Source organism: Adiantum capillus-veneris, chromosome 20, assembly GCF_014529385.1.
Source record: "Adiantum capillus-veneris isolate H3 chromosome 20, ASM1452938v2, whole genome shotgun sequence".
Taxonomy (NCBI): Eukaryota; Viridiplantae; Streptophyta; class Polypodiopsida; order Polypodiales; family Pteridaceae; genus Adiantum; species Adiantum capillus-veneris.
The window spans coordinates 126741977-126753767 of record NC_140950.1 but is presented as its reverse complement, the minus strand read 5'-3'; the positions used below and the strand labels follow the sequence as shown (position 1 = coordinate 126753767).

Genomic DNA, 11791 nt, shown 5'->3' with positions numbered 1-11791 from the left:
ATTGCTAAAAACGTTTTTCAAGGCCTCCCCTCTCATAATCAGTTCCCCCCTTCTTTTAAATCACTCATATGTTGCCTTAATGACCTAGTGGCATGCTATATACTTACCCCCAAAGAAGTAAAACTCCAAGAACACAAAAAAAATTGAGGCATAAGCCGATCAATTGAAGTGCGAGCATTGCAAGCACCACTAAATATGGGCATCAAATACAACTTGCGCATGGAAACCAAAAAATCCTTGAAGCACGACCAATGTAAACTCGGATTGTGTTGAGTCTACATGATTCGGGATGAAAAACAACTACAATAAGTATTTACGCACCACATGTATATCATCCATATGCCCGATGACAAGCATCAAGCGTATTCGGGATGTCAGAATTTCTCAACAAAAAAACACCTAACATAGTTTGCCAACCCCCCTAGCTTGCTAGAGCATTCATGCTCAGCGGCAGCATTCAAGAACAATGAAAGTGTTCTCCTTCCACATCCTCTTAAATTCTCAAAGTTCAGTCGAAGCCACGAGAGTGCATACATGTGACTCAATCTGACACAATACACATGATTGTCTTTGAATTTGATCCTTAGTGTTAAGACAGCGAAACATCTTCATAGTGCCACCTTTCCTTTTAATTTTTCCCATCTGTATCATAGCTCCTCCTCCCATCAACACACTAAGATGGCACATGTGCAGTCTCCATCAGGGTAATGGACCTCGTGCGCAAGAGCTAACCCCTCTGGCTCTTTCCCAAAGTCCACAAAAAATTCATGATTGATGGACAAGCCTCCCTTCTCTGTGTCACAATCAATCTGCAATATATGGGATCCTTGATCAACAAGATCAGGATAAAACTGCTTGTCCCAAGCACTAAACAATGAGTTGAACATATAAAGGCGCTTCTCATCAAGTCTGAGGTGTATCATTTGGGGCCCCCTTGTGATGGATTTCCCTTCACTTTTGGAATATTGGTTTGAGAGAGACTTCCATCCTCCTCAATTTTGAAGACACTGCTCCCTTGGTGGAAGGAACCACCTACCCACAACTTCCGTGTAAGTAATGGATTTTCTGAGTCCTCAATATTGTACTGTCCTCCATGGAGCCAAATCACAAAGTAAAGGTATCTATCATCCAAAGAGATCATACAATCTGTCATAATCCCTTGCATTTTAGGCAGCACCCAGTTCTTTATTTTCAAAGTTGGGATTGTTACGGCAACATGGTGATCCCAAGCTCCATCATCTGCCTCGTAGAACTGAACCATTGTGCTGATCAATGCGCATGCCACATAACTAGCCGCTTTTTTAGGATTATGTAAAAATGTTACTTCTAAGTTATCAATCTTGTATTTCCAAGATCCAAAGTTTGCTTCAAAGTGTCATCTGGCCAGTCATAAACAAAGAGATGGAACCCATATAAGCCATCGGCAATATGTTGGGGGTTGAATCCCTTTATAAAGGCAAAAAGAGCCCCCCATGATGAGCTGATCATTGTTTTATAACGAGGCTGATACCAAAAATCATACCCAAAGTGGGGACTATGTTCTCGTCTCTCCCATCTTCCCTAGACATCAAAATTCGGATTGAGGAGTAAAAACCCAGCTCCCTCAGTATTATTATCCTTGGCATTGAGGCAGGATATCATGATTGTTCCATCCGCTAAACAATGAGATGTATGAGGATATGCCATGCCTATCTTTGTTACGACTTCTTGAGGCTCCACAAATTTATGCAGGATGGGTGCTTTTGGATTCTTAGGAGTATCAACAACATAAACTATGCTTGATATGAGACAAGGAAGAATAAGAAATTAACATTGTACAGAAGCATCCCCATAGCAGGAACTGCATGCATTCTAGTGTGTATGGTGCAATTCATCCTCCAAATGACTGACAGGTAACCTGAAAATGATCTGTGAATAGACATCCACTGCTGCCAAGTAATCAGGTTTTCCCTCCCAGTACTTGTGTAGACAACAGTGACCGACAGAATCTGCTCACAAGGGCCAGAGATGGCCTCCATTCATACTCCATGAGGTGTCCTGGTTAGAAGCTACATAAGGAAACATCATGCACTTGTTGATATGATATGTACATAGCACATAACATACTAAAGATAAGCAATAATTATAGTATGTACATAGAGCCTATCAGCTAGCATATGTTAGTAGCCACCAGAATCAAAAGGCCACAAAGTGTAGTGTTCACACATATTGCCAAAAAACATAGATTGTCCCTTATCAAACACAAGATGCTTGCAATATGCCCAAGGTCCATGAGGAGAAAATCATGTCATGTCAGCAACGTAGAGAGACGCATCTATTTCTTGAACATGTGTATAAACCATTACCCTCTCACCCAGCATTACTTCCTTATTGGCCTTCATAGTTTCCCTACTTGCATACATGCCAATCTGTGTCTCCTCGGCAAAAGGATGCACCAAACCCCCTATGTCCATATCAGTGATGCTATTTTCTCTAAGCTTATTCTCTGAACCAAGCAAAAGATCTTCAGCAAGAGCATCAACGCTATAAGCTTTCCTCAACACATGCTGCATTTTCTCAACCTCTCTCTGAATTTTCAGATTTCGCAACCTCTCGTGAGCCTTTTGGACATAACTGCTCATATACATGTCATCTTCCATCATGGGTTCATCGAATCCCCAACCATCCTCATCATCAGCAAACCGCATCCATACATTGCATCCAAGAAGAGCCTACAATTGCATGAATGTCAAAACCTTTGCATGCGGGACTATGGTGCCCACAACCGAGTTCAAGAGCTTCCTTATCATATGAAAGAAGTTTCTCATCTATAGACATTACTTCAACGTTATCATCACATGCATCAGCAAGAGCACCATGGATTTTCTTGTAGGTAAATATTCTGCAACATAGCTCAAAGAGGCTGATCCGTTAATTTATAAACTTTTCGTATCTACTTCTATGCATGTATCTTTATTCTCATCAGAGGATTCCACAACAGACTTCCCTCTATTGCATACACAGATTTCAACAGGTCATTTTTGTTTTAAATATTTGATGTCCCTCATGAACGGAGAAAGGTCAAACACCATAGACTCATCGCATGAGAAATATCCATCAGCAAATGCTTCATTAAGTGATACACCATCAAATAAGGTATCAAATGTCAAATCCACACTACTACCTTCAGATTCGCATTCACTACTATATATCCACTCTCAGAATGTTCATCATCAACATTCATCCTGCATGAAACAGTCATACCGCAAGGATCTCTCATTGCATGATTCATAGGAAAATTGCTATCCACATATAAGTCATTTATATCATAAGCAACATATTCAATCCGGCTCCGTACCATTTTCCCAAACTCATCTTGTATAGACTCAAAAGCAACAACAAAAGCCATTTCTATTGAATCTTGAGACTTCGGCAGCTTCTAGTAAAGCATCGGCAGTGAAAACTTCAAAGCCAATCAACTATGGTGCCAATCATCAGGAAGCATATGCATAAAGACAAAAGCATAAGAAGAAAGCCTTTGAGAAGCAAAGTCTCCTTTTGCCCCATCATCTACAATGCAAAGTTGCAACATCTCTTCTTCCACTCATGCAATCCAAGATTTTATGCATTCCTCACCTGTATCATAAAAGTATCGAGAATGCATGGCTAGCACCTCAAGCTCCACATAATGCTTCAGAAATGCAACCTTCATCAATTACCAACTATATTGCACATGTATAGGAAGATTGTCATAAAAGTGCAAGGCATCCTCACCCAAGCTCGGATACATGAAATTGGCTCTATCCTTATCACCAGCTAAAGCCACCCATGACTGTACATCTTCATCTTCCTCCCACAAAATCTCACATCATAAATCAAATTTGCATCCATTTGCTGTTGTTTTTGCTGGACAAGTTTCTCATCATATGCATACATCCAATCCACAAAACCTGAAGATACTAGAGGAAGATCCTCAGTGGGCGGGCACCAAAACCATGAAAAACTTTTGGTAGAGAAAACCATGACACTCTATAACTCAACCCACTCATTGATTGGACATATCCAGCATCAAAAACAGCCAAGACAACCGTATAAAAAAGACACCCTACCTCTGCTGGTAAGGTAGGCCCATTTCACAAGAACCTCTTCTAAAGGATTTGCATTATTAAATCCCTACTTCCATAGGAATCCTTTAGCATTTTGGCATACTAAGGTGGGCTCACCTTCCTTTAAAGACCTTCCAATAGGCAAGTCTATTACTGGCTCCTCAAAACCCTGCTGCCATGTTTTCACACACTACAAGAGGCTATTCATATTAGCGACGCTCACACAGCGACGCTCAAAAAAATAAATCCCGGCGTCGCTATGAGCGTCGCAAATTTACTTGTAAATTTGCGACGCTCATAGCGATGCCGGCTGGGCTAAAAAAATAACAGAGAGCGCTAAAAAACTCAGATCTTAGATCTGAGTTTTTCGGCGCCCCTCAAGCAAGGAGCAGGTAACACTCTCCCTCTCTCTCTCTCTATCTCTTTCTTCTCCACACACACACACACACACACACACACACACACACACGAGGAGAGGAAGGAGAGCCAGGTATGCTCCTTCCCTCTCCTCACTCTCATGTTCCCTTCCCCTCTTTCTCTCTCCCTCTCTCTCTCTCTCTCTCTCTCTCACACACACACACACACACATAGTGTTTTTGAGAAGAGAGAGAGAGAGAGAGAGAGAGAGAGAGAGAGAGAGAGAGAAAGAGTACAAACATAAACAAAAACGCACACACACATACATAAACAAAGAATGCACACACACATTGAGAGAGCAAAAGAGAGAGAGAGCATGCATAAACAAAAAACGCACACATTGAGAGAGGAAAAGAGAGAGAACATGCATAAACAAAAAACGCACACATTGAGAGAGGAAAAGAGAGAGAAAACATGCATAAACAAAAAAACGCACACACATTGAGAGAGAAAGAGAGAGAAACTAATTTAACGTCGTAGGAAACTAATTAAAATTAAAAGACCTAGCTAAAGATCTAGCCGATGAGGAGTTGAACTCAAGACCTATTATTCAAGAGGGAAATGGCATAACCAATCTATCATACTTGGCATGGGTGATAGAAAGGTTATACCATTTATCTCTTTTTATTGGCACACACATCCACACACGCGCACACACACAGAAGAAGAAGAGAGTTATACGTCGTAGGAAACTATCCTAAAAGACGTTAAAGATTAGGTTAGATGTAGACTTACGTTAAATTAGATTTAGGTTTATTTAAGTTAAATTAGATTAGATTTAGGTTTATTTTTAGTTAGATTTACGTTTATTTACGCTAGATTTAGATTTACGTTATATTAGATTAGATTTAGGTCTCCATAGACTGCGATGCCTGCATGAAGCTGGTGAAGAAAGCCCTCAATGGAATATAGGATATTGCTGCCTTCACTCATGGTGGGCTCCGTCGATCCAAACGTATTGGTGAAATGTCTTCGGAAGATAGGGAAGAAGGTGGATCTTCAGGGCGGCAAGAGTCACTACATCCCCGACAATGACCATCTAGACAACTTCTAGTCACTCAACAGCAACTTCAAAGTTAGTAACAAGAGCAAGAACGGTCCAAAGGGCCAATTGCTATCGTCAGATGTGGATGGAGATGAGGCAGCGTCACCGCCAGAAGTTAACTCTCACATCTTTAGTGATGAGAATGCCAACTCTTGCCAAGTTATGTGAAAAATTATGTGTTAAATCAGTTTTAAGGTTCTTATAATCCCTTTTAGTTTAGTGCTTTGTTTTTAATATAACATAATTTACGTTAGATTTAGATTTATGTTATATTAGATTAGACTTAGGTTTATTTAGGTTTACCCACACACACACACACACACACACACACACACACACACAAGAAGAAGAGAGTTTTAACGTCGTAGGAAACTATCCCAAAAGACGTTAAAGATTAGGTTAGATGTAGACTTACGTTAAATTAGATTTAGGTTTATTTTTAGTTAGATTTACGCTTATTTACGTTAGATCGAGTCCACGCAAGAATTACTTATGGTTTAGGGTTTAGAGTTAGACGAGCAGTGAAAAGATCTACTGTGAAAAGATGTTAAGATGTTGTGAAGTGCTACAGCTAAAGAAGAGTCAAAGGGGTTTTGTCCACTACATGCAGTATCATGTAGACGTGGGTCTGTAGATTTCTTGTACCCACAAATATAGGTATTGACCAATAAAGACGAGATTATAACCCGGTGGTTCTGATCTCTGTGCACCTCTAGACCGAGGTGTGCGGGGATTGGACATGACTAGAGAATGTGAGAGAGAGAGAGAGAGAGAGAGAGAGAGAGAGAGAGAGAGAATAAACGAAGAAAGAGAGATAAGACGAAGAATGCCAATAGAATAAATAAATTTTTGTCAGGTTATAAGATTTTTATCCTCATTATGAGTTTGATGTTGTCCGTCCAACCGAAACACCTATCTCACACTCAACGAGGGTCTTATGTCTGTCAATGCAAAGCATGATGTGCGATGGACAAGACGTGTTTCTTTGCAGCACGTTCGCGAAATTTGGCGAGTCGACGATCCAATATATAGATCGAGTTGTCCATAATAACTCGTCGGACTCTGACGCTGGCCAACAAGCAGCAATCTTGCAACCCAATAGACGTGTTCGCAGGCGCTTTGGTCAAGCAGCATATGTGAGGCCACAAGATGTAGCCTCTGACAGCTCGGGGGATGATCATGCAGAGCACATTCCCAACGAGGCAATGTTTGAGCCCGAGATTGATGAAATGATCGAGACGATCATGGATTCAGAAAGGCTTATCTATGATGATATGAAAAGTGAAGCCGAACGCCATTGTATAATGGAGCACGTATGTCTAGATTGAAAGCACTCTTGGTTCTTCTCAACATGCAGGCAAAGTTTGGATGGAGTGACACTAGCATCACAGCGCTTTTCAGGTGATCTATTACAATTAGTTTACAATAAAACTAAAATGTATAAATCAAAATTGTAACTAATACTTATATATTAAATATTACACATGTATAAGATTCTTTATGTGATGCTGACTACTAGACTGAAGTGTATGCCAAAGACCCAGATGAAGCAAGAAAATTTTGAAACTTGGATTGTGTATTAATTCTATCCATTCCCTAATGACTGCATTCTTTTCAGAGGAGAAAACATAGACATGTGTCTGAAATGTGATCCGAAAGATATCGAATAGATCTCATCCACAAAAAAAAAAAAACCCAACAATAAGAATTTCCTCTGCATCATTTCCTCAAGCATTTCTTCGAATGTAAGTCCATGGCCGCCCATCATCATGGCATGAGTGAAATAAATCTTCGGATGTTGTGCTACGAATTCCTGCAGATTGCGCAGCCTGGAAACATATAGATGGAACATGGTCGGATTTTGCCAGGGAAGCTCGAAATTTGCGCTTAGGCCTGGCTATGGGCGTAAATCCATTTGGTCAAAGATCAACATCTTACAGTGTATGGCCCGTTGTCATCGTCAACTACAACATTCCCCCGTGGTTGACTACGAAGAAGGGACACCTATGGCTAAGCTTAATTGTGCCAGGGCGATATAAGGTGGAGAATATGGATGTGTATCTTCGTCCACTATTGGAAGAGCTACAACAATTGTGGATTGGCATAGAGGTGGTGGATATCAGCTAACACACAAGATGACGGAATGCTTTGATCAGAGGCATTCTAATGTGGACCATGCATGACTATCCCGGCTAACAGAATGCTCAGGTGATCTATTGACACTCCTCACTCAGACACTGTAAATCTTGTTTTTTCCCATAGTTGATCTATTATCATGTGTATACATGCAGGGCTTCAAACAAGCGGATACAGAGCATGTGTCACATGTGGACCTAGACTGAATGCACGTAGGGCGCCCTCACTGAAGAAGCAAATCTACGAAGGTCATCAAGCGTATCTTCCACAGAATCATGTGTTATGCAACGGCTTTTTGGGAAGAGAGCCACCAAGGATGTCTGCACAAGCATGGTTAGAGCAGAAGGAGATGTGCGATGACGGATTGCCTCCAGGGATGAAGAGACTATCTCTATGGTACGAGTTACCATATTGGCCCCGACTCATGATCAATCACTTGCTCGATCCAATGCACATATTCAAGAATGTGGGTAATCTACTATGGGACCATCTGACCGGCAAGAAAGATACTTTGGGAGCCAGAGTTGACCTTAGAAATGTGGATTGTATGGAGCAATATTGGCCGCAAACAGCGTCTGATGGATCGATAAAACTCCCTAAAGCACCATGGATTTTCACAGGAGCCAAGAACGCAAAGTAAAAGAGACCATTCGATCTTTGCGAACCCCCACTGGCATAATGCACTCGCTCCGAACGTGTTTTACTAAAGAAAGAAAGCTTACCGGTTTGAAGTCACACGATTGGCATAAAATGTGTCAGGTACGTTCATAGTGGACTTTAATATCATTGCATACAATGTGGACTTTAATATCATTGCTGCACATACTTTACAGTTTATTTTACCGGTTTCCATTGAGGGATGTTTGTCTCTCGACATCCGTAACACAATCTACAAACTTGCAAAGCTGGTGCAATGGATCTCACAAAAGGAGATCAACGTAGACTCCATATCATTCGCCAAACTAAATGTTGTGGAGCTTGTGTGCATGTTTGAGAAACATTTTCCTACTACCATGCTAACCATTCAGGTGCATCTTCTTGTTCACATAGTTGATGAGGTGGAAATAGCTGGCACAGTTCATTCCAAATGGATGTTCTTCTTAGAACGTTTCATGAAAACGCTTAAGGGATATGTGCGTCAAAAGGCACGTCCGGAGGGTAGCATGGCAGAAGGTTGGTTGGTATCAGAGTCCCTAGTGTACATTGGAGAGTGGCTAGACGGATTTGATAAAGCTCGGGACACGCTATGGCGAACCATAAATGATGAGCGCATATCTGGGATTGTCATGTGCAATCTCGATGTTGAGAAGAAGATGACGGAAGATCTAGAGGCTAAAATCAACCGATTTTGCATGCTTCACAATCCAGTGATGCAAAAGTGGATTTCACAATATGAGGATGCAAAGCAAGAGCGACAAAGGACACGAATCGAGTGGAGACGGGGAAGACGACCACCAATGCACTATCCGACGGTTCTGGAGAGCCTACCAACATTCGTGAGCTTAAGATGGTTGCACAACCAATTGAAAAGCGCACAACAATGCGGTGACAAAGTGACTGAGGAAGAGTGGGAGTACTCTCGGGGTTGCGCGACCAAGGTAAGTTTGCAATGTACGACTAGCTAGTGACTTTATTTCTAAACGTTTGAACGGCCACTCATAATCTATGTTCGTTGTAGTATAAGTCATACACAGCAGCATGGTGTAAAGGTCGACATTTTAGGGTGGAACGGATCGACAAAAAGCGTTTTACTCAAGATTGTGGAATCATGGCAAAATTTGAACAGTCTAGTCGACAACGTTCCTCTGATGCAGATCCTGTGGTGGCGGAACTCACTTACTTTGGCACGCTACAAGAGATTTTGAGGATCGATTACAGAGGATTTTTTGTCGACTTGTTCGATGTGCAATGGTTCAAGATAATCATGGAGGGTCGCAACGCTACTGTGCGTAGAGGAGAGTCTGGTTTTCTTGAGGTGGATTCTAGTAAGAAATGGACTGACCTAAGAGACACTTTCGTACTACCCGAGCATTGCGAACAAGTAAGTATGTAAATAGTTAACATCCCCCTTTTACAAGTTATGTGCTTGAAAGCTCTCATGTAAGTTATGTGGCTCTGGCAGGTAATATTTCATCCTACAAAGTCTACATCAAACTGGTGGTACGTCATAGAGGTAGCCCCTCGTAGTGCAAGGACGTATGAAGGCTACCATGTGCCAATCACAACGGCATCAATGGAGGAGATCAGAGAAGATGCTCAATCAGAAGCCGCTGCGGTGGTGCCAGATGAGCATCAAGATGCTACTACTCTATATGGGGTGCATGCAGAGGAGCTACAAAATGAAACAGAGGATATGTGTTTAAACGGAGAGCTCTATATAGATATAGGAAGTTATGCTGAGTTATGCGAGGATGAGAGAGAGATATCTTAAAGCCACAAATATTGTATTTGAACAATTTTGCTCCGTGTTGTAAAAGCTCTGGCTCTCTAAGTACCTTCCATGGTGTATAACGTTCTTTTCTACTCGCGCTCACATCTTTTGATTGAAAATTATGAGTTTTCGACTTGCCTCTTCTATCACTCAATTCATTGCCTCATTGTATTTATATGCGTCATTACGTTATTGTATTTAATGGTCTTTGCGTCATTGTCTAGTCTATTCATTCAATATTAAGTTTAAATATTCGTGTGTTTAATGCAGGTATGGATGATGAGGAGTTTCTTTCTTCTTTGTCACCGCAGCAGAGACAGTGGTACGTGGAGCGTCATCGCTCTGGCGCATCATCGCGCGTTCCTACTCCATACGCATCTCCCTCTCTTTCGGAGCATTTGGCGCGCTCTGAAGCTTCGGCATCGACGAGACGAGCTTCACACTCGTCTAGACACCGGCGCTCTAGTGGTGGCGGTGGCGGTTGTTGTGGGGATTCCGCCGCCAATGCCTCCACACCGCCTCGTGTTCGACGAGGCTCTTTACCCTCCCCTTCTTTGCCCGCCCCCACACCAGCCACAGCATCGCCATCTACGCCAGGTTTTGCGCGGCTGACTATTCCTAGCAGCTACACACCTCTACCTACTCCGCCAGGAGCCACCCCACTCGACACTCCTCGCTTCGGGGCCCAGACGCCGGTGGAGACACCTGACGTCCGTACCCCCATCGACACGCCGCTAGAGACCCCTGCCGGGACACCCAGGTTCACGCGTCAACGGCCAGAGGGCTTGCCTTACTCCGTCGACTTCAGCGGTGGCATCATCATGGATGATGATGGCAAGAAGGTGATCTCGCGCATGCGTGGTCTTTGCTCTCAGCTGTTTAGACACTACATACGAAACAAATGGAGTGAAGTACCAAGTGATTTGAAAAACAGAGTCATCAGCATACTTCATGATGAGTTTCCCGTTCCAACACGGGATTAGCGCTTCAATGAAGACCTGATGAAGATTCGAATGCGCGAATACTGCAAACACAAGCGTTCCCAAGTGCAAAAAGCAATCAAGCATGGGTGGAATAGGCCAGATTGGCTGGCCAAAGAAGATCGGAAGAATGCGAAGAAAGCAGCGCGTGAGAATCCCGACAAGTGGAAGCAACAAAAGGATGCAGCCAGAGCGCGAGTAGAGGCAGGGAGCTCGCACCACTTGGGGAGCGGTGGATGGGCATCATTTGAGGCCGATTTTGTAAGTGTTTTAGCATTGCTCTTTATGTTCGATAGTTTAGGGTTTATGAGTTTTTTAATTCTAACATAATGAAATCTTTGTATGTTTTGACAGTCATCGATGACAGGACGTGATCCCACACCGTACGAGCACGAGTACGCAGGCAGGAAGGGCTTAAACGCCCTGATGGACATTCTCAGTTCTCGGGGCGGCATGGTTAGTATTAGGGTTTACTCTTTTCTATTTTTGTATTGTTTTATAAATGTCGTTATATGTTTATACTTACTGAAAGCTGTCTTATTGTCTTTTTTTGCAGAATCCGACAGATACGCCGCTTGGACGCGATGAGACGTCTGACTAGACGACGTCAGTTTAGCCGTAGCTAGATAGCATTAGTTTAGGGTTTCTCATAGCTTATGTATCATGAGACGGATTTTATACGTCTTTTTGAACCATG

The 11791-nt window shown here is 42.4% G+C and overlaps 2 pseudogenes; both read right to left on the bottom strand.

Moving 5' to 3' along the window:
• Positions 1-665: 665 nt before the first annotated feature.
• Positions 666-2018, bottom strand: LOC147433212 (selenium-binding protein 1 pseudogene; annotated as a pseudogene).
• LOC147433211 (selenium-binding protein 3 pseudogene) lies at positions 1561-2018 on the bottom strand (annotated as a pseudogene).
• Positions 2019-11791: the final 9773 nt, after the last annotated feature.